Below are 23295 nucleotides of genomic sequence, written 5' to 3' on the forward strand. Positions count from 1 at the left end.
TCCCACCAAGACTTTCCACATGCATAGGTCCCACCAAGTCCATGTGGAGAAGTTCCAGCACTCTGGAAGTGGTGTCATGTCTGAGCTTCTGATGTGACATCTTCGTCTGTTTTCCAATCTGAAACTCCCCACAAACTCTTCCTTCATCAATCTTTAAGTTTGGGATTCCTCTGACAGCTTCAACAGATATAATCATCTTCATTCCTTTAAGATGCAGATGGCCTAATTTTTGATGCCATAGCTTCACTTATTCTTCTTTGGCCAGAGTACACATTGATGAATAACCAGTTTCTTGAGAAATCCACATATAGAAGTTGTCCTTAGACCTGGATCCTTTCATGATCACTTCATTTTCTTTATTAGTAATCAGACATTCAGTTTTTGTGAAGTTTACATTTAGACCTTGATCACATAGTTGACTGATGCTGATTAGGTTTGCAGATAGTCCTTTAACAAGTAGCACATTGTCAAGGTTAGGGACTCCGGGGCAGTTTAGCTTTCCAATCCCCTTGATTTCACCCTTTGCTCCATCACCAAAGGTTACATAGCTGGTGGCATGAGGATGAAGGTCAATTAGCAGGTTTTTGCTTCCAGTCATGTGTTTGGAGCATCCACTGTCAAAAGACCAGTCTTCTTTGGCTGAAACTCTGAAGGAAGTGTGAGCTATCAGGTTAGTAGCACCAGTCCTAGGAACCCATTGTTTTCTGTTGACAGGGATGTGGTGTTTGGGCCTAGGTTGATGATGAGAAAAACTAGGATAGCCATACAACTTAAAGCAGAATGGTTTTATGTGGCCAAATTTTCCACAGTAATGACATCTCCATCTTTGGTGTTTTCCTTTATGTTGTCTTTCCTTATGATGTTGTGACACATGATGTGACATCTTTGGTTTGCTACCAGTGTGACTACACTCAAGTTTGGATTCATTGAACCCAAGGCCAGACTTCCATCTTTGGTGTTTTCCTTTATGTTGTCTTTCCTTATGATGTTGTGACACATGATGTGACATCTTTGGTTTGCTACCAGTGTGACTACACTCAGGTTTGGATTCATTGAACCCAAAGCTAGACTTGTCTCCTGCCATTTTTCCAGTATGGAGAATTTTGTCTAAGGTGTCAGATCCATTATTTAGCATTCTGACATACTTTGTCATCTTATCTAGTTTAGATTTCAAGAACACTGCTTCAGTCTTCAACTTAGAGATGGTTTCCAAGTGTTCTGTCTTCTCATCCTCCAGTTGTGTTATCAATTTCTTCTGACTTTCCACTTGTTGACACACTTCTTCACTTCTGTGACACAACTTTCTGTAGGTAGTGGCTAACTCATCAAAGGTTACTTCATCATCACTTGAGTCTTCATCAGAACCCCATCTTCCAGTCAAGGCAGTCATAAGATTTGCAAACTCTCCTTCTGTTTCACTTTCATCAGACCAAGCAGCAGCAAGACTCTTCTTCTGTTTCTTGAGGTAGGTCCCACATTCAGCTCTAATGTGTCCATACCCATCACATTCATGGCACTGAACTCCTTTTCCTTGTTTGGACTTTTCATCAGACCTTGTTCTTCTTCCAGCATCATTGGACCTACTGATGTCAGATGAGATGTTCTTGACATTAGACTTAGACCTTACATCCATCTTTTTTCAGAAGTTTGTTGAACTGTCTCCCCAGTAATGCTACATCATTTACCAGATCTTCATCAGTATCTTGACCACTTTCTTCCTCTTTCTCTTCAGTGTTTGACATGAAGGCTATGCTTTTGACTTTCTTTTCAGATCCATCACACATTCCCAACTCAAATGTTTGGAGGGATCCAATTAGATCATCCACTCTCATATTGCAAATGTATTGAGATTCTTCTATGGCTGTCACTTTCATGACAAATCTCTTGGAAAGTGACCTGAGTATTTTCCTCACTAGTTTTTCATCTGACATCTTCTCACCCAGGGCTCCTGAGGCATTAGCAATTTCAAGGATATTCATATTAAAGTCATGAATATTTGCATCTTTTTTCATCCTCAAGTTTTCAAACTTGGTAGTGAGCAGCTACAATCTAGACATCTTTACTCTAGAGGTGCCTTCATGAGTGGTTTTGAGAATATTCCAAGCATCTTTAGCCATCTCACAGATGTTCACCAGTCTGGAGATGTTCTTATTAACCCCATTGAATATAGCATTCAATGCTTTAGAGTTTCCAAGGGCTAGTTCATCCTCCTCCTTGGTCCATTGTTCCTTAGCCTTCTTATCAGTTGTAACTTATCCTTCCTTAGTAATAACTGGATGTTCCCAGCCTGTTAGAACAACCTTCCAAGCCTTATTATCCAAAGATTTCAGGAAGGCTACCATTCGAGGTTTCCAGTAGTCATAGTTAGATCCATCCAGAATTAGTGATCTGTGAACAGATCCTCCGTCTCTATCCATAGTATCAGAAAGTAACGTCCCTAGATCTCACCCAGAACCAGAGCAGGATGCCTGCTCTGATACCAATTGAAATTCTGGTATCAGATATGAGATGTCTAAGGTAATGTCACGACACTAATATTTGAAAAATATAAACATGATAAAAGACAAAGAACAGTAATACAAGTGACACAAGCAATTGTTAACCCAGTTTGGTGCAAACTCACCTACGTCTAGGGGCTACCAAGCTAGGAAGGAAATCCACTAAACAAAATTAGTTCAAAGACTCTCAGTAAATAACTTCAAGTTACAGTCTTTTCACCTAATCTCTACCCATGTGACTTCTATCTAAGAACTCTTAGATATGAGATCCTACTCACTCCCCCTCAATCACAGTAGTGATGTAAAAACAAATATTACAATGAAAGAAGACACTCTTCAAGAACACATACTTGATCTTGCTTAAAAGCTTCAACCAAGTAAACACACACTCATGCTTCAAAGCTTAGAGTGGACAAATTACAACTCAAAAGTCAGTCCAATTCAATCATCTATGGATGAATGAATGGCTCACAATACACACGACCACACAAGACTAAAACCCGTATTCTCTCTCAATATTTCGTTCGTTATTTCTTGTGTATTAAAACCAGGTTTTCCATGCCCTTTTTATAGAAGCATTTGGCTGGGCTTGGACATCATAAAACCCTAAAACTATTTTCCCTTCGTATCTTCTTATGATAGCTGATTATATCTTGTTAGAAAATAAATCACCCTGGTTTTAATTACTGATTGAATGGCGCGTTCAATCTTCACATCAATCACACAGAGGTTAGCATAAAAAGCGCAATCACACAATACATAACATTTAGACTGAATGTTCTGTATACAGATGTCTTGACATCGGGTCTGACATCTCAGCAAAATCCTGCACATCCACATTTGAAACACCCTGCAGGAACCTGTTATCTTATGTCAAGACAACACTTGTGACAACTTGTGAAAACTCTAGGTTTTAGAAAAATTGATGCCAACACATAGAACCAACAAGTTCAAGAGTCATTTCATAACATTTCTCGCAAGGAACGTATGAGGGAATCATTAAAGTTTCTATTTTCTATGAAAACTTCTCTTTGAGCGTAACAGCTGCTTTGCGGATGGTTTGACTAAGATCATTAGGTCGATATGCAGTTTCAAAGTAGTTTTGAAAAGCTTGAATTTCTTTTATAAGAGAATAAGTACCTTTCTTGGTCTTTTCATGCACAAGGAGAAAAGCTTTGTCAAACAATTGAATAAAGGAAGTAACATCGCAGAATTCCTCGATGTAATACTTAGCCCACCACTTCCCAAATTCTCGACTACAAAGGAAGCTAGACTCGAAATGAAATGGAGACAATTGGGTCTTGCCAGTATACTTGGCTATTTGTTTGAAAGCCACGGTTTCAATATGAACGACATTACGAAGGAGAAGGCCACCCTTCTTGTCGTATAGGCACTTCGGGAGAACCTGGACCAACCCAAATTGTCGAGCAACAAGGTTGGGCTGGTAAGTTATTAGTGTGACCTGGACTTTCGAAGGGTTAAATCGAAAGGTAAGGATTCGAGGCGTCAAGAAGGCTTCCCAAATCAGCAAGGATTATGTCTCTTGTTTTTTAGATGAAGAAGGAAAAGTCCTGGTAAACCACCTATGGCCAACTTTCCTGAGAGCGAAGGGAGCCATACTCGAAGTAAAATTATGACGTTTAGTGAACATCATGATGTAACTCATGAAGGTTGGTTGAAGATCCTGTCCTTCGTCCCAAGTGGTTAGTTGAGCTAACCTCGGTCCTTCGACCCTCCTATGCCGGATTCCTTCAGCATCTTCGTCGACGAGGCCATTGTTTGGCAGATTGGCCTCAAACGTGGCATTGAGCCAAAGTTGTAATAACCAAAAGGGGCCAGACAACAGAAGATTCCCTTTGTCCCCTAGATTCTTTAGCTGAGCCACTCTGTCGCTCAAGGATTCGTACAGGCTAGCTAAAATCATCTCACTTAAGCAGACATCATGCCCCACATGCAGTTGGTTAGCCAGGGTGAGATATTTCTTGGACACTTGTAATGATTTCGAGCAAAATACGGAGTGTGACAACCACAGAGCCAGAAAATCTATATGCTCCACGTCAGAGACAGTTTCAGTGTCTTTATCATGATAGTGGGCTATATGTGTTGAATATGATGCTCTTGTAGTCGAAAATGCAATGGTGTCTATGGAGTCAACATCAGGATCATAGGTGTGGCCAGTGGGTTTCAGCCCTGTGATAGCGGCCATGTCGAAAAGAGTGGGTATGACCATTCCACAAGGAAGGTGGAAGGTATAATGTGTGTTGTCCCAGAAGTACAACAAAGAAACTAACATAGGGTTACTATAATCCAAGTCCAATTTAGACAACATAATAAGGTCATATATCCCTATATCTTTCCAAGCCTGAGATTTTTATTTCTCTATTTTGTTTAACCAATTGGAATAATCAGTGGGATCTTTGAAAGTTAGGGTGGCACGAAAGGCTCTAAAACCATTGTTCTTAAACCTCAAATCTATAGCTTTTCAGCCGGGGTGTTTTCGGAAGAAGAAGTCCTAGGATTTCTAGCCTATCCTATGGGTTTGCATTTATGGTAAGACGGAAAAAGACTCTCTAAGCTTGCTGGTATCAGTGTCTAAATCTGCTAGAGGTCCAGATAAGGCATAAGTTTTATTAGAGACAGAAACAAGAATGAGTACCTGAGAAGCATAAATCTGGCGTTGTTCCTCTGTCTGAGGTTCTGGTAGGTACTGACGATAACCAACTGCAAAGGGGGCGGATAAAGTAGCAAATGGCGAAAGTTCAGAAATTTTCTTCGGAGCTTTAGACCTATTGGCAGTAGTTTTGAAAGAAACTCCTGTTCCCTTGAGGGCTTTGTTTGAAGCATCCATCGTTAAGGTTTGAAAAAGCAAAATCTGGGTTTTAGTTAGAAGGGATTGGAAGAAAGGAAGGTTTGAACGCTTGAAAATTCAGAGAATGTGAGAAAGTTCTGAAATGGGTAAGTGATCGGTCACCATTTGCACTTAATTTTCATCATCCATCCAGCATGAATCTTCAAGAATCAGTAACACTTTGTTCTTTCTTTTAGTTGATTTCTTAAGTTTATCACATTTTATAAATTTCTGCTTGTTTTATGTTGTATTAGTGGTTCATCTCTTTTTTTCGCATTTTATGCGTTTCCGTGGTAATGCTATTTGGTTTCCATGTCTAACAATAAGCCCGAAAGATGCGTACTGGAAGAATGGAAGTCAAGGACATCGTGCAAAGCGAGATAAGGCAAAGACAGGGGGCTGACACAGGTGCCCATGTCAGCTGACACGACCCGTGTCAGCATGTGCAGAGTGAAGATTGTGGAAGCCAGAAAACAGGGGGCTGACACGGGTGCCTGTGTCAGCTGACACGGGTGCCTGTGTCAGCTGACACGGCCCGTGTCAGCAAGGGCTGAAGGATTTGAGTTGACAGAGAGCCAACATGGGCGTCCGTGTCATCTGACACGGCCCGTGTTGGCCAATTCTCCAGTTTGCTGATTTTTATTGTTGTGGTCTCTTTGTAAGTCCAGAGGGCAGTGTTGGTATTTCACGATGTTTTTAGATGATTGGGAATTATTTAGTCTGCATTTTGGTAAAGAGAAAGGGAGTTTTTGGACCGTACAAGGAATAGACAGAAAGGAGAAGAGAGCTTTCAAGGTGTTTGGAGAAGAAGAGATTTTCAAGATCGGAAGAGATTGAAGATCAACCTTCATCACCAACAAATTGTAATGTCTCTATTTTGTAATTTACTGTCTTTGAATACTATGAGAAGCTAAACCCCTCAATGCTAGGGGGTGTCCCTGAATTGCTATTGCATGAACACTCTCTCTATGTTTTTATGATCATCGATGTTTTCTTAATTCAAATTGTTATACAATGTTCTTAATGCTTAATTTTATCGGACAAATGGAATTTTGATCTATGGTTAAGGTCTAGGTCGGACAAACCACCTTATCGCTTGTTGTATAATAATACTTCGGTTTAATCACTTAGGAATAAGGATCAAACCGTAGTAGCCGTTAATTCTTGATCAATTGCATATTTCGCAACGTCATTTTGAATAGCTAAGGAATTAGGATTGAAATTGACTGTTAATGGTTTTCGGCTAAGGAATTAGAGAAAACAATTCTTGAGAATCGGTTTCGAATAATTACAACGTAGATGTTATATGATATGGAAGTAGTGTAGTACAAAGCAATTCACACATATTGCCTTAGCATGCTTTCTCATATCGTTTAACAGCTTTTTATACGCTTTATATAATTTATTCTTTCTTATCATTTTGAAAACAATCAACAAACCCCCTATGATCTTTTGTTCAATGGAATTGTTGTAAAGATTTGTACTTATTACATAGTCCTCGAGATCGATACTCAGGAGAATTCCCATTTTATTACTAAATTGGTACAAATAGTACACTTGTTATTTTACCGATCAAGTTTTTGGCGTCGTTGCCGGGGACTGCCAAAGTATAAGTTGAATAATAATTCAATTGAAATTTTGTTGCTCTGCAACCAAAATTTTATTTCTCTGTACTATTGTTTTTTTATAAATTCTAATAATTGTCTAATCTTTGTATGTGAGGTAAGGCCTCAGTTGAATTTCTTTTTAATGCAGAACCAGAAAGATTATCGCGCGCAAGACGCCGAACAGCTAGACTGGAACTATCAGAAGCAACCCCCATTGTTTCTGAGTCTGAAAAAGAAGAAGTTGTTTCAGTTCATTTGGAAGACTCCAAAACTGTATCTGAAACTATGGCTGAAGCTCCACCTCCCGTGGAAAGACTCCTGGGTGACTATGGAGGTGCAAATGCTCCTACTAGAAGGTTAACAATTGTAAACCAACCGGTGAATGTTGATCATTTTCAGCTACACCTTCAACGATTCGTCAACTCAAAAGGAGACCGTTCTCCGGAAAAATCAATGAAGATGCCAACAAGCATTTACAAAGATTTATGACCATGACGACATCGTTGAAAATTGAGGGACACTCAGAGGAAGCTAAAATGTTGGTGATGTTTCCGTTTACACTATCGGAAGATGCCGAAGAATGGTTTTACTTTTTACCCGCGGGAAGCATTACAGCTTGGCAACAAATGGAGACAATATTTTTGAATGAGTACTTCCCTGCCTCTGTGTATATCCATAAGAGATATGATATTGTTAATTTCAAACAGAAGGAAGGAGAGTCACTCGGAGACGCTTACAAGAGGTTCAAGCGATTGTTGGTTGCATGTCCTACTCATAACATGGATGCAACTGAACAGATGCAAAATTTTGTGAATGGCCTTAGAATGAAGACTAAGCAACTCATAGACACGGCTGCCGGTGGCTCAACAAATTTTACGATAGCCACTGGAATAAAGAAAATCATCGAAGCCATTGCAGCAAATGAGCATCTAGAGCTCTATGACCGCGGTGTAAGTCAACCTGAAGGTATCATTGATCTCAAGCTAGCAAATCAAGTTGTGAAGATGAAAGACCTAATAACAGCTGAAGTAGAGCGAAGAATCAAGAAAATGGATCTTGACACTCAAACGGTGGCACAAGTTCAACCGGTTCAACCTATTCAAGCAGTTAGTTGTGAAATCTGTAGGGGGTCTCACTTTACCATGCATTGTGTGGCAACTGCACAGGTAGAAGAGATTAATTTTCTGAAGCAGAACAATCCTTACTCCAATACATATAATCCTGGATGGAAAAATCATCCAAATTTCTCCTGGAAGGACCAGCAAGGAAATGTGCAGAAACAAGCGCCCAATCAATATCAAAGCCAACCACAACAACAGTATCGACCACAACAACAACAACCATACCAGCAGCAGTTTCACCAACCCCAACAACAATTTCAACAACAGGTACCAAGGAAAGCATATCGGGAAATTTCCATTGAAAAAATGGCGGCTCAAAGTTCCCAATTTCAAGAGGAGACTAGAAGTAATCTAAGAAACACCGATGCTTCGATAAAAAATCTGGAAGTGCAAATGAGTCAGATTGCTCAACAACTCGCGGGTTCTCAAACACCGGGTGCATTACCGAGTGCTACAATTACAAATCCACGAGAGCATAATAATGTGAGTGTTGTAACCACAAGAAGTGGTAAATCGAAAGAAGTCCCTGGGAAAGATGATGACCAAGAAGACCAATTGCTTGAAGTTGAGTTGGAAATAAAAGAAAATGAGGTTGTGAGTGAAGAGGTGGTAGTGCTTAAACGGATGGTTAAAGAAAAAGTTAGTGAATCAAAGTCGGTTGTCAAACTCCTTTTTCCCACAAGAAATAAGTAGAAAGAGCAACATGAGAAGAACTTCGAGAAATTCTTGGAGATGTTCAAAAAGCTTGAGATTAACATTTCGTTCTTGGAGGCGCTTGAACAAATGCCCTCTTATGCCAAATTCATGAAGGATATTATTTCAAAAAACAGGATCACCAGCACTGACCCTATTATACTAACCGAAACTTGTAGTGCAATTTTGTAGGGTATGAAGATTCCAGTGAAGAAGAAAGATCGAGGCTCGGTAACTATCCCTTGCACTCTCGGGGATAGATCTTTAAAAAAGGCCCTTATAGACTTGGGGGCAAGTGTGAGTCTCATGCCGTTATCCATTTACAAGAGGTTAGGGATTGGAAAAGTGCAAGATACCAGAATGACACTCCAATTTGCTGACCACTCTGTGAAGAGACCTTATGGAGTGGTGGAAGATGTTCTTGTGAAGATTGATAAGTTTGTATTTCCGGTGGACTTTGTCATCTTAGAAATGCCAGAAGATGAAGAGATACTGCTCATTCTCGGTAGACCATTTTTGGAGACCGGAAGATGTTTGATAGATATAGAAGAGAGCACCACGACTCTAAAAGTTTACGATGAAGAGTTGAAAATTGATGTGTGTAACACCATGAGATACAAAGATGATGTGGCCACTAGTCAATACATAGAGGTGATTGATCAAATGGTTCTGCAAGAAAATACTTTAGGTGAACCACAATTGCCCTTGGAGAGAGTTCTAAGTTTATCAATTTCTGAAGACACTCAAGAAGCTGATGAAAAGGAGAGGGAAGTGTTAGCTATGATGGAAACACAACCACCCTTTAAGGGATCCCGATCACTCCGATGGGAAAACTTGAGGGAACCTCAGTTTGAGGAAAAGAAAGATGAGACTAAGAAAGTAGCTGAGCTAAAACAACTACCTGAAAATCTCAAGTATGTTTTTCTAGATTCTGAAAGGAGATGCCCGACTATTATAAGCTCTAATCTAGAAGTTTCCCAAGAAGACAAGCTTGTCAAGATTCTGAAGAAGCATAAAAGTGAAATGGGATGGGCGATTGAAGACTTGAAGGGGATTAGCCCTACGGTATGTATGCATAAAATTCTCATGGAGGATGGTCACAAACCAGTGGTGCAACCCCAAAGAAGACTAAATCCCGCAATGAAGGAAGTGGTTAGGAAAGAGGTTGTTAAACTATTAGATGCGGGGTTAATTTATCCCATATCCGATAGCTCTTGGGTAAGTCTTGTTCATGTGGTTCCAAAGAAAGGAGGAACTACTGTTATAAAGAATGAGAAAAATGAGTTACTCCCTACAAGGACAGTCACTGGGTGGCGTGTTTGCATCGATTACAGAAGGTTGAATTTGGCGACAAGAAAGGATCACTTTCCTTTACCATTCATCGATCAGATGTTGGAAAGGTTGGCTGGTCATGACTGCTATTGTTTCCTTGATGGATACTCTGGATATAATCAGATAGCGGTTGCACCAGAAGATCAAGAGAAGACAGCTTTTACTTTCCCCTATGGTATTTTTGCTTACAGAAGAATGCCATTCGGGTTATGTAATGCACCAGCCACCTTTCAAAGATGCATGACTTCCATTTTTGTTGACATGCTCGAAAAGCATATGGAGGTCTTCATGGATGACTTCTCGGTATTTGGTTTCTCTTTTGACAATTGTTTGACTAACCTTTCCCTTGTCTTAGAAAGATGCCAACATACCAACTTGATTCTCAACTGGGAGAAGTGCCACTTCATGGTGCGAGAAGGCATAGTCTTGGGTCACAAAATTTCCCATAAAGGAATAGAAGTGGACCAAGCCAAGATCGAGGTAATAGCAAAGTTACTCCCTCCAATAAACGAAAAAGGTATAAGAAGTTTCTTAGGGCATGCAGGTTTCTACCGCAGGTTCATAAGAGACTTTTCTAAGATAGCTAAACCTTTAAATACCCAGTTGGTTAAGGATAAGGCTTTCATTTTTGATAAAGAGTGTGTCGTTGCATTTGAAACCATAAAAAATAAATTGGTGACGGCACCAATTGTCATTGCCCCAGACTGGTCTCTACCTTTTGAGATCATGTGTGATGCGAGTGACATTGCAGTGGGAGCAGTTCTTGGGCAACGTAGAGATAAACTGTTGCATGTCATATATTATGCTAGTCATGTTTTGAACCCTGCACAGATGAACTATGCGACTACCGAGAAGGAGTTGCTAGCGGTGGTATATGCCTTCGATAAATTCAGGCAATATCTGTTGGGTTCTAGAGTCATTGTTTATACTGACCATGTTGCTTTGAAGTATTTATTTGCTAAGCAGGACTCTAAGCCAAGACTACTGAGATGGATCCTACTCCTCCAAGAGTTTGATGTGGAAATTCGTGACAAAAGAGGGTGTGAAAATATTGTGGCCGATCACCTCTCACGGATGTCCCCTATAGAGGAGAATGAGGAAAAGCGTCCAATAAAGGATGAGTTTGCTGACGAACACATCCTTGATGTTATTGGGATGCCATGGTTCGCAGACTACGCGAACTATCTAGTAGGTGGGGTGATCCCTAGCAAATTTGACTCTAACAAAAAGAAAAAGTTTGTGCATGATTGCAGGTTTTACTTGTGGGATGACCCATTCTTATACAAGAAAGGAGTAGACGGGTTGGTTAGAAGATGTGTTCCTGAATAAGAACAGAGAGATGTCCTGAAAGCATGCCATGACTCTGACTATGGTGAACACTTTAGTGGTGATAGAACCGCAACCAAAGTCCTCCAGTCAGGCTTATACTGGCCTACACTTTTCAAAAATGCTCAGCAATTAATCAAAGAGTGCGATAAGTGTCAAAGGATGGGAAACATCTCGAAAAGAAATCAGATGCCTCAAAACCCCATGTTGGAAGTTAAACTCTTTGATGTTTGGGGTGTTGACTTTATGGGACCATTTCCACCTTCATTCGGAAAGAACTATATCCTGGTGGCAGTGGATTATGTATCCAAGTGGGTAGAAGCAGTTGCTCTACCAACGAATGATGCAAAAGTGGTAGTCAAGTTTCTAAAGGAGAACATATTTATCAAGTTTGGAGTGCCAAGAGCTCTAATAAGTGATGAGGGAACTCATTTCTTAAATCACCTAATGGAAAATCTACTCTTGAAGTATAATGTAAAACATCGTATAGCCACTCCGTACCACCCGCAAACAAGTGGTCAAGTTAAAGTGTCGAATAGGCAGCTGAAACAAATTCTGGACAAGACGGTTAACTCATCTCGCAAAGATTGGGCAAGTAAGCTTGATGATGCGCTTTGGGCATACCGAACTGCTTTCAAAACACCGATTGGTATGTCTCCTTATCAATTGGTATATGGTAAGGCCTATCACTTACCCTTAGAATTTGAACACAAAGCTTTGTGGGCTTCAAAATTCCTTAATTTGGATCTTTCAAAAGCGGGAGAGTCCCGAATCCTTCAACTCCATGAGTTAGAAGAATTTAGGAACCGAGCATACGAAAATGCCAAAATTTACAAAGATCAAACAAAAAATGGCATGATAGAAGGATCCAAAGGAAGGAATTTTGGGAAGGACAAATGGTGCTATTGTTTAATTCGAGGATGAAGTTGTTCTCAGGAAAACTGAGATCGAAATGGTCGGGACCGTTTATGGTACATAAGGTATATCCCCAAGGAGCAATTGAAATAAAAAATCCATCGAATGGGGACATTTTTAAATTGAATGGCCAAAGGTTGAAGCCTTACAATGTGGAGCAAGAAGTTGGTCAAATTGATGTTGTTCATCTTGTCTGATAAGATGAACAACTGTCGAGCCATGCGATGTTAAACGAAGCGCTACGTGGGAGGCAACCCACGCTTTTGTGTCTAATTATTTTCTTTGTTTTGTTGTGTGTTATTGACTTGCAGGTTTGGACAATATTTGCTAGAGGAGCCAAAACTTCGTGTACAAAAAGTCGCTGGAAAAATCTGAAGCAGAAGCCCGACACAAGCTTGAAACAACAATGCAAGTAAAAGAAAAATCAAGGGGCTGACACGGGCGCCCGTGTCAGCTGACATGGCCCGTGTCAGGAAGCAAGAGGAGAAGGGTGTTTTCCAAGGGTCTGACACGGGTGCCCGTGTCAGCCCCTACTGAACCAGGTTAAAAGAGGAAGGACACGGTCCGTGTCAAGGAGAACCATAGCGCTGACACGGTCGCCCGTGTCAAGGAGAACCATAGCGCTGACACGGTCGCCCGTGTCAGCTGACACGGCCGTCTCAGCAAGCGCGTTGGAAAATTTTCAATTTTTTTTACCGTTTGGCATTGGGCCCACCACTAAATTTCTCCCACTAACTCGATTTTATCACTCAGTCACTCCTCATAAACCTTTTCTCTTACCTATTATCTCACCTTTATCTCTCTTTCTCTCAAAAACACCTAAAAACCTCCATTTTTCTTCACATAAAGCTTCATCCTTTTACCTCATAACTCCATCAAATCTCCATCCACCTTCACAAAAGCTTCTCCATTTTCCATCCTCTACCTTCCTACGGTAATCTTTTTCCCTAATCTCTCTTTTCAATTTCAAGTTTTTTTTTCTTTGTGTGCAGGTAAGAACATGTCTCGCCGAGTAGACAGAAGCACAAACGTGGCAGAATCATCCCGGCCACGTCAAAGGGCAAGAAGGACTCTGAATGAGCACGATATTGTGTTTGAAGACTTGGAGCACCAAAAAAGGTATATTGCTCATCTTAAGAGAAAACTGACACCCACTAGATACATGTGTGATAGCACTTTGCAGGAATTGGGGTTGTAGGCTGAAATTCACCGAATGTTCCACACCTTAGTGTAAGACCCTAATTTTGACCCTAAGATCCCTCATGGCATCATGTTATTGCACAAGTGCATTGCCTCAAGGATCATAGCATGTTTGGCTCCTTAACCCTAGGGTTGGGACTTGTGTAAGTGGTTTGAGACCACCAAGAATGCTTGTATTATATATTATTGCTTTTCTTATTTTGATTACTAACCAAAAGCATAAAAATATGTCACTAACTCTTTTTGTTTTGAAGCTCAAGTGATCATGTGCTCCACAATGCTCCTAGGAGACTCCTAAGCCCAATGCAATGGCTGGATGAAGATGAGAAAAAGCATGACAATGGTCCACAAAGTTCCTAATCATCATATATGTCTCCCAAGTATCTCAATTTGTGAATTTGATCAAGATAACCCAAATGGCTTAAGGATTGTTTCCCAAGGAAACCCTAATTCAACTGTGCCTTGACTGTGTCTTGCTCATAAAGCAACCTCAACCTATGATAAAATTTAATCAAGGGAAGTTCTTAATTCATTACTTTATGCATATGTGAACCTATTTGAGGATCCTCAATCATTCATTCATCAAGATTGGAAGTTTGGCCTTGAAAAGTTGACCAGTCAAGTCATCTGACTAAACTGAGGATCACTGAGATACAACTTTTGATTATTTTGTCAAATGAAGATGACCCCAAGATAAAAACTGTTCTTAAGAACCATATGAACAACTTTCATGTTCATCAAAAATCCATCTGAAACTTGGAAGGTCATCATTCATTTCAAAACATTATAGGTCATTTTGACTGAAACCCTAATTTTGGTTCAACTTCCCAAGGACATAACTTCCTTAATTTTTATGATTTTTAGGTGAGACCAAATGCATTGGAAATCTTAATATGTATAATTCAAATGTTATGTTGGATAAAATTTCATAATCTTAAAAAAAATACATGTGATAATACAAAACATTATAGGTCACACTGGACCTAATCCATTGAATTTGAAAAAGTACCCAACTTCAAATGCCCATACGTTTGTCTTGGAAAATCCAAATGATGCAAAATTTGAGTCTAAATTTATAATATTGAAAATATCTACAACTTTGATATTGGAGGTTTTTCCATTTGAAGCTTGCATCATGGAAACATAGGGCTTTCCAATTTATAAATTTTCACAGCCAGTTTTCACTAATTTCCAAATGCCAAATGAATTTTTGCCCAACATGACGTTTGTTCCTTATTTCAAGGGCTTTCCAACCATTACTCACATTGCTATTTTGGATTTTCCATGTGTGAGTTTCGAAGAGCTCTTTCTTTATGTTCATTTTGACATTTCATGATGAAACTTAATGTGCAAGCTGATTACATCACATGTGCACGTCCAATTCCATTTCAAATGAATTCAACTTGGTTTTGCACCCATCATTATGCCTCACATGTGCCTGTACAGGCCCATGCATCAAATTTCAAATTGCCATGCACACGAGGGAATCATGATACACAGTCATCCTCAGCTATAAATAACTGCTCATTCTCATTCATTTGATAACCTTTTGGAGACCTGAAACTTTGCAACACTAAAATCCCAACCAATACCAAAGGAACTTTCCAGATTTCTTCTCACTTTAAAGCTTGAAATTCAACATCATTAGTTGATTTTCAAAGCTCAGGTCCTTAGCCTATCATCTCCATTACATCTCCAGAGCAAAAAGGAGTCAAGATCTTGAAGAATTTGTGGCCTTAAGAGCTCCAATTCAGAGGTAGAACTTCAAACTTTTGGGATCTAGATCTTGCAATTCAATGTAGTATTCTCTTATTTGTGTGGTTTTCTGAAGTCCTCACACTTGAGGCAAGCCAATGGTGGTTTCAATTTTCCATTTCGTGCACTTTCAGTTTGAACACCATGATCTTCCACTTCACATTTCTCTCAAAATAGGAAGAGTGAGGAAGATCCATGGATACAGTGGTGATGTACATCACATGAGCTTCAATTTGATGTCCTTGTTTTTCATTTTTGTTACAAAAAATTCTCTGCAAGTGGTGGCCGGATTCTGGTAGCTCACCGGAGAAGATGGTGGTTTCCACCACCATCACCACATGTGCATCTTCCTAACCATTGGATTGTTTTGCCACGTTTTAATCTTGACCTTTCATTTAGCTTACTTCATTTAATACGTGTTGCTGTGCGTTTGACTTATGTCCACCATGCACCCTCACATCTGAGCCATCTATCCACGCCATGAGATTTAATGAATCTGATCATGTGACGCTGAATTTTCCATCATTTATATTTTTCATTTTATTTTCAGTTAATTCCTCTTATTTTCAAAAATTCATAAAAAATTTATTTGAAGTCATAAAAATATGAGACCAATGCCAAAAAATTTCTTGAAAAATCTAGTTTCATATTTTGATTTTTAAATATTTTTGTGACTTCATTTAATATTTTTTGTGAATTATTTGGTTTTTTATAGTTTTAATTCATTTTAAAATACTTTCTGATATTTGAAAAATCCAAAAATATTTTCTTAACACCTATGGATCATGATAAGTCAATGAAAAATAGTCTCATCAATTTCTTATTTGATTTGAGATTTATTTGAGATTTTAATTCATATTGTGTTATTTTTTAGTGTTTTTAATTGATTTTAATTACTTTCTGGTTTCAAAAATTGTTGAGAAAATTAGTCAAAGCTTATTTGACAATGTTAGACCTATGAGAATTTAATTGGACTTGTTGAAGTTGATTTGAATTGAATTTGAGGTTTGACCTTATTTGTTATTTTTATTTTGCATTTTATTTTAATTCAAAAAATATCAAAAAAATATTGTTGACTTGTAATCTTCATCTCTTTTCTGTTTGGCATTGATTGATGATGACTTGGTTCACATTTGATCAATTGAAGTTGATACTTGTTTTCTCTTTCCGTCCCTTTCATCATCATCCCATTCTTTTCATTAATGACCAATGAGTTAATGTCTTATGGTTGGTCTTGACAAATGATAGGTTTAACCTTCTTTGATCCAAACCAAACTCAACTTGATCCATGATCAAGTGAGTTGTTTTGTGTCCAAGATAGGTTGCTTCTTGGTCAAGCAAATAACCTAAAGTCCATACAAGGCCCACCCCCTTTTGTTTTGGCATGGCAAGTTTGTGGAGCTTGGCTTACTAGTCATGATCTCTAACTTATGTTTATTTGCCTATATTTTTATTGACCGACCTCAGATAGGTGTGACTACTACATTAGTCCACTTACGATTGCTTAACATAGCGCTACATTGTCTTATGACAAACTAACATAACTACACTAATTACTAACTTTAATTTGAGCATTTAATCTTCTTGTCATTTACCTTTAATGTCATTTATTTCTTGCTCATTATTCATATTGATTTTCCCTTTTCTCACTTGAGCACATATTTTATGTTTATGCCATTTTTTTCTTTTTCTCATTTGAGCTCATTATTGTATAAATATATTGTTATCTTGTGTTTGCCTTTTGTTTGTTTTGTGTGAACCTAATGCAAAAAGGAGAAAGGACTTAGAATTAGGATTTACCTAGGCTTAAAGGAGTTCAAGAGCAACTAGGTCTCATGCCTTTAGAATGCTAAATTGTTGAAGACCAACTAGGCCTCATGCCTTTAGAATGCTAAAATCCAAAGTTGATCTCAAATGACTTCTCATCCAAACTTATTCTTTGTCCATTCCTCTTATTGTTTTGTGAACTTTTTGATGTTTGCTTTTGTGTGATAGGGATCCTACCTTGAGATTGTGAAAAGAAGACCATTGTCATGAGTAACCAAATTAAGAGAGACAAGCCAAATGTAGATCCTAGGAGCTTGAATCCAAATATTGTGATTGCTTGTTTGTTTGCTAAGTCCAAAGGAAAGGAGCATCTTGAGTCATCTCTATGACTTCAAGAAAAGGAACTCCAAGGGTTTATCTTTTCTCTCTTATCTTTGTATGCTTTAGGACTAGCCATTCTCTTCTCCTTCTCACTCTAACCCAAGGCAAAATCTTTTCTTTCAAACTTTGACTTTGTTTCAAATTAGAAACCTAGGCCTTAAGCCTTTGACTTTTCAAAACCATTTTCATAAATACTCATTGTGAATAAACTTTAATTCAACTTTGACTTCATTTTGTAAATAAATCTAACTTGTAAATATAACTCACTTCAAGTTGTTTTTGTGGTTCCAATGGCCACCTTTATTAAAACCTTTTCATAAACATTAATCATAGGTTTGAATTATCATAGTGGTTGATGTAAATCTCACCTCATCCTTAGTGATTGGATTATAAGTCTTCCATACTTATTATAGGGTTAACCCCTCACTAGTATGTTGAAGCCTTCATCACATGGTGGATTGTTGGTTTAGGTTGAGTTTTCTCCCTTTGATAACAAAAGACCTTAAGGCTTTTAATTAAAATCAATTCACCAATCTTTGAGATTTTTACCCCGAACTATGAGGTTTTGATCCTCCTTTGTGATGGTACGTAGGCAATGGGTTCATCCATTCAAACAACAAAATTTATAAATATAATTTATTCTCTTCTCATCCCCCCAATCTTTTGTACAAAAATTTTCACAAATACCGACCTATAACACATATTTGCAAAAAGGATTCCCTTAGAGTACTAAGGATGTTTTGGGTGCGTAAAACCTTCCCATTTCATAACCAACCCCCTTACCTAGATCTCTGACATTTTTTATTAGTTTTTTATTTGAAAAACTTCTTACTTGGCTTTTGTTCGCTTTCTAGCCTTTCCTCTGGACAAATAAAAGTGCGGTGGTGACTCGAATTGTATGTTTACTTTTGGTTTAGTCAATAAACCTAAAGGTAATGAAAACCCCGCTACACTTAGGTATGCTGGAATTCATGCAGTTAGAAGCGCCAACTTTTGCGCGTATTACTCTTGAATTTTTAAGTACCATTGAATTTAAGTTGAAAAATCGGTGGAACGGAACTGAGAAAAAGTACTATGGTACTTTGCGTTTTCTTTTATTTGATACTAATCTGGAAGTGTCTGTGGATGAATTGGGGAGTATCCTAAAACTCCCAATAGTAGGCCCTGGAACGGTGCCCGATACTTTTGTTCCGGCGGAACTCTGGACCGCTATAACAGGTGTCGCAACCCGAAAAATACGGTGGTGCGAAAAAACAATCGGCGAAAGAAAAAGATGACAGGAGAGTCGCCACCGTGCGTTATTTATCCCAAAGGAGGGAAAGGAAACGCTCGAAGTAAACCTGGAGAAAGGAAAGGAAAAGACAAGGTCTCGCAACCAAATCTTGGGTTCGGGAGTCGATTATGCGAAGGGAAGGTATTAGCACCCCTACGCATCCGTAGTACTCTACGGGATCCACTCTTGTTTGTTTCTCGTCTAAAGGGTGTATGTTTATCTAATATACTATTTACTAAAAGCAAGGGTCAAAGAAAATGACTCGCACGGATGTCGCATCCATTGCATACGTATCTCATCTGAATATGAGAATCAGAGTCTTCGTAGCTCGGCTACCTAAGGTTTAAGGATAAGTGTGCTCGCTAAGACATCGCGTCTTATGCCTACGTATCTCATCGGGAATGAGAATCAGAGCAAAACGTAGTTCAACTAACTACGGGAACAAAAGTCTCGATTGCAACTAGGGCAAGAGAAAGGGAAGATCTCGATCGTAACGAGGGCGAGAGAAGGGATCGCAACGAGGGCGAAAGCAAACAAAGATTAGTTGTTAGTCGTTAGTCAAACTCGGCAAGACATCACATCTTGTGCCTACATATCTCATCTGAACATGAGAATCAGAGTTGTCGTAGTTCGGCTAACACGCACACAAACAAACACAGGCAAACGTGGAGCCTGACTGCCAATCACTGGACTTACATCAGCATCCGAACCAAAACACAAACAAAGAGGCAAACGTGGAGCCCGACTGCCAATCACTGGACTTACGTCAGCATCCGAACCCAAAACAAACCCACACTGGAACCCGAATGCCACTCGATGGACTTACATCAGCTTCCAAGCACACAACAACACGCACAGAAGGGTTGAAGACAAAAGGTGGAAAAAGAAAAAGGGCGCCCGGAGAGACCTCGCACGGTCTCCTGCCTACGTACCTCATCTGGTATGAGAATCAGGGCGACGTAGTTCCCCTACATAGGGATTGCCATCTGAACATGGACTTACAAAGGAGGACACCAGTTGTGTCAAAGGAGAGTGGGCGATGTGTTCACGTCCTAGCAGTAGGTGTCGCAGCTCGCTGAATCGAGTCTTAGGCAGTTACCTCTTTGCAATAGAACGGACTACATGCCACAAGATCGAAGACGCTCGGAAAGATCTAGAAGTGGGGGAAGCTCTGCCCTAGAGTTGTCATGCAATGTGTACTTAAGTGCTTAGGATTTACAAATGGGAATATCTACCTAATGTTAGCATGCAAAGAATAAGGGAATCCTACCTATGTTATCATACAAAAGGATATGGGAATCCTACCTATGTTTGAAGGAGAATAGCCATCCAAGGCGCAGCGGAATTTAAAAATTTCTCCATTTAGTGATCCTTACGAATGGGCATGATCAGTGATAGAATCGTTACCTCTTGTGGCGATTCAAACCTTTGGTGCAGATCTCTGATAATGATCAAAACCTTTGATACAGATCCACGGGGCGATTACGAACGTTGAACGATGACAACGTCTCTACTCAGTCCACACGAACGGATTCCTTCAATCGCAGTGCTAGCTGTTATGAATGAAGGCTTTGAGTGAGAGAAAGAGGGAAACAAAATTCCAAGTCTCTACTTGAATTTCTGTCTGAGTGAATTAGAGTGACAATGCTTCTACCCAAGGGGTTCTATTTATAGAACCACTTGTGTGGGCTTCAAGCCAAAAAGCCCACTTAAGTGCATTTTGGACCATATCTCATAATATGCCAAAATCACTTAAGTATTTGGTACCTTACCATATTTCGTCTCCCACTTAAGTGCACCGTACCTTACGGTGTTCCTTAATTATTCTATCTCTCATCAATCCGTCCTTTGTGTGTGACCCTATAGGTTTTCGCGGCATTGGCAATTATATTAAATCACGCATTTAACATAATAAACAGTGAGCGGTATCTAGCAACACATCACTGCTACCCAAGTCACGAAAATGTCATGTGATCTGACAAAACCTCCTGTGATAATAATTATGTGTATAATTACCCCTTTGCCCTTATGTCTATATTGAACACAAGGTATAGACCATGTCACCCTTGTCCAGTTCAATATTGGGCCCATAGACATTTATCCTGTTAAGCAGGATTGGCAAATTCCATCTAGGACACTCATGTCCCTCAGCATGCTTCGTGGAGTACCCATCAACTGTCTTTATGGTTATCCAGTTACGGACAACGTTGGATCAACAATAAAGCACTCGACTCTACATCTAGGATCCATAGTGGTTTCAGGTCGAAGAGTAGTATACACTATTATCACCATGAGAATAACTTATGACACTTTGCATAACTTTCTATATAGTATTCTCATAGCGGGTCAATCCAGTATGAATATTACTCTTAATATTCATACCTATGTTTAAGACTTGATAACTCTTTATCCATGATCCATGAGACGCGATCATCAGTCTACAAACATAATAGTCTCCATACTTTAATGTTATCCCATTTCATAATAAAGCTTGACTACGGACACTTTAGGAATAGTGTCCTTATGTTTAATGTGATCTCATGATTAAGTCATACTTGATACATTAACTGGACTATCTATTCTAGGGACTTTATTAAACAAACATAATAAAGAAAAATGCCTTTTATTATTAATAAATAATTCGATACAAGTACCAAAAGTATTGGCCTCTAGGGCTTACACCAACAATGTTATCATACAAAAGGATATGGGAATCCTACCTACGTTATCATGCAAAAGGATATGGGAATCCTACCTATGTTATCATGCAAAGGGTTCTATCTAATGGGTGTTACCTAATCGGGACAAGAATCGACGAATGGAGCAAGGAGAAGTGTTAGGGATAAAGGTAGATGGCGATGCATGAAGCAATCGACTTACAAGGTTGATGGCGATGCATAAAGCAATCGACTTACAAGGTTGGTGGCGATGCATAAAGCAATCGACTTACAAAAGGGTGGATGAATACGTGCTGGTTCTGTTAGGTTTTGAAAAAATGATTACTCGACGTTGGATCGAGGTTTTGATCTTGTTTTGAAATGGTTATCGAATGTTCATTTTAATTCTTGTATTAACAGATGAATAAAGAATGAAAGAATAAATATTATACATTTCATGGGAGAGGGATACATTTGTTATGAATGGGGATTGTTCATGGCAAACAAACAATAATAATACATGCCTCATACACCATACAAGTAGGCCACAGTTAATCAAACAAGTAAGATATAAACAAATATGTGATCAAATCAAATAATCAAAGAAATGAAATGAATAAGCATTAAACAACGCATGAGTGTAAGTGTAAGGGAACCGGCTCATTGTAAGAAAGCCCAAGAGTAAGCTATGTGAGGTTGATGGCGATGCTTAAAAAGCAATCGACTTACAAGGGTATAAAAATGGGCTCAATATTAAATCGAGAAAAGTATGATTTTTATAGTTTAAAAAATGGTTTTGAACTAAACTAAAATACAACAACTATGCATTATTAACAAATGAAATCATGAGTATAATAAACATAAAAAAAGATATTAATCAACATACTAAAAGAATAAAAAATGCTAAAGGAAGATAAAATCAAATAAAAAGCAAAAAAGTACCACACATGAGTATTGAACCTTCCCCACCTAATATTATGCAACTAAACTCTCTCCACTAGGCCACTTAAGATCAGTTATCATTTTAGCAAACACTTGGGGATATAAACAGAACTAGCTAGAGACAGTTTAGAAAACAAATCAATTAAAAGAGGGGATAGGCTAATGTTACTGGACAACCTAACTAAACTAAACAACATTAATATATACTTTGTAATAAAAGAAAAAAAGAAAAAAAAAATGCTAAACATATTACAAATTTTGTGGTTTTTATTTATTTATTTATCTCTGTTTAAATAAAAGAAACTTAATTAATTAAAAAAAAAAAAAAAAAAAAAAAAAAAAGGAAATGGAGACGAAGAAGAAGATGACAGAAGCTCGTCTTCCTCCGGTATCGCCCTCACGATCTTTCTTCTCTCCCAACCTTACACTTTTCTCTCAAGCGCGTTCCTAACCCTCAATCTCACTCAAACGCTCTCTCAGCTCACAATCTCAAAGAAACATTCTCTCTCAACTCTCACAAATATTTTCAATCAACAAGCATAAAGAGAAAGATAAAGAGAAAGAAAGAGAGGTCCTTACAAAGTGTCACTGCGGTGGTGGTGAAGGATGCGAAGCTGGCCTCCAGGTAATCAGTCTTGGGATTTCAGGGTTTTCTTTGCCTGAGATTTTTTGCCTCTAGCTTTCTGTTGTTCTCTTCAAAATCGCCTCCTCTCTTACTGATTTCTCTTCCTCTTTTATCCTCTGTGAATTAGGGTTTCAAAAGGGTCCTTGCTGTTCAAAAGGAGTAACTCTGTGAAGTCCCTTCGGTGTTCAGAAATTGGATTGGCCTCTTTGATGTTTGGACTTGGAACAGGTAACCTGAGCATCTGAGCATTCCTCTCTGTTTTGTTTCTATTCCAATTTGGGAATATTTCTTGAATTAACTGCTTGGTAATTAATACTCGGCCTCGGTTGTAGAATCAGCAACTGTATCTTGCTTT

The sequence above is a fragment of the Lathyrus oleraceus genome, chromosome 7, assembly GCF_024323335.1.
Source record: "Lathyrus oleraceus cultivar Zhongwan6 chromosome 7, CAAS_Psat_ZW6_1.0, whole genome shotgun sequence".
NCBI lineage: Eukaryota > Viridiplantae > Streptophyta > Magnoliopsida > Fabales > Fabaceae > Lathyrus > Lathyrus oleraceus.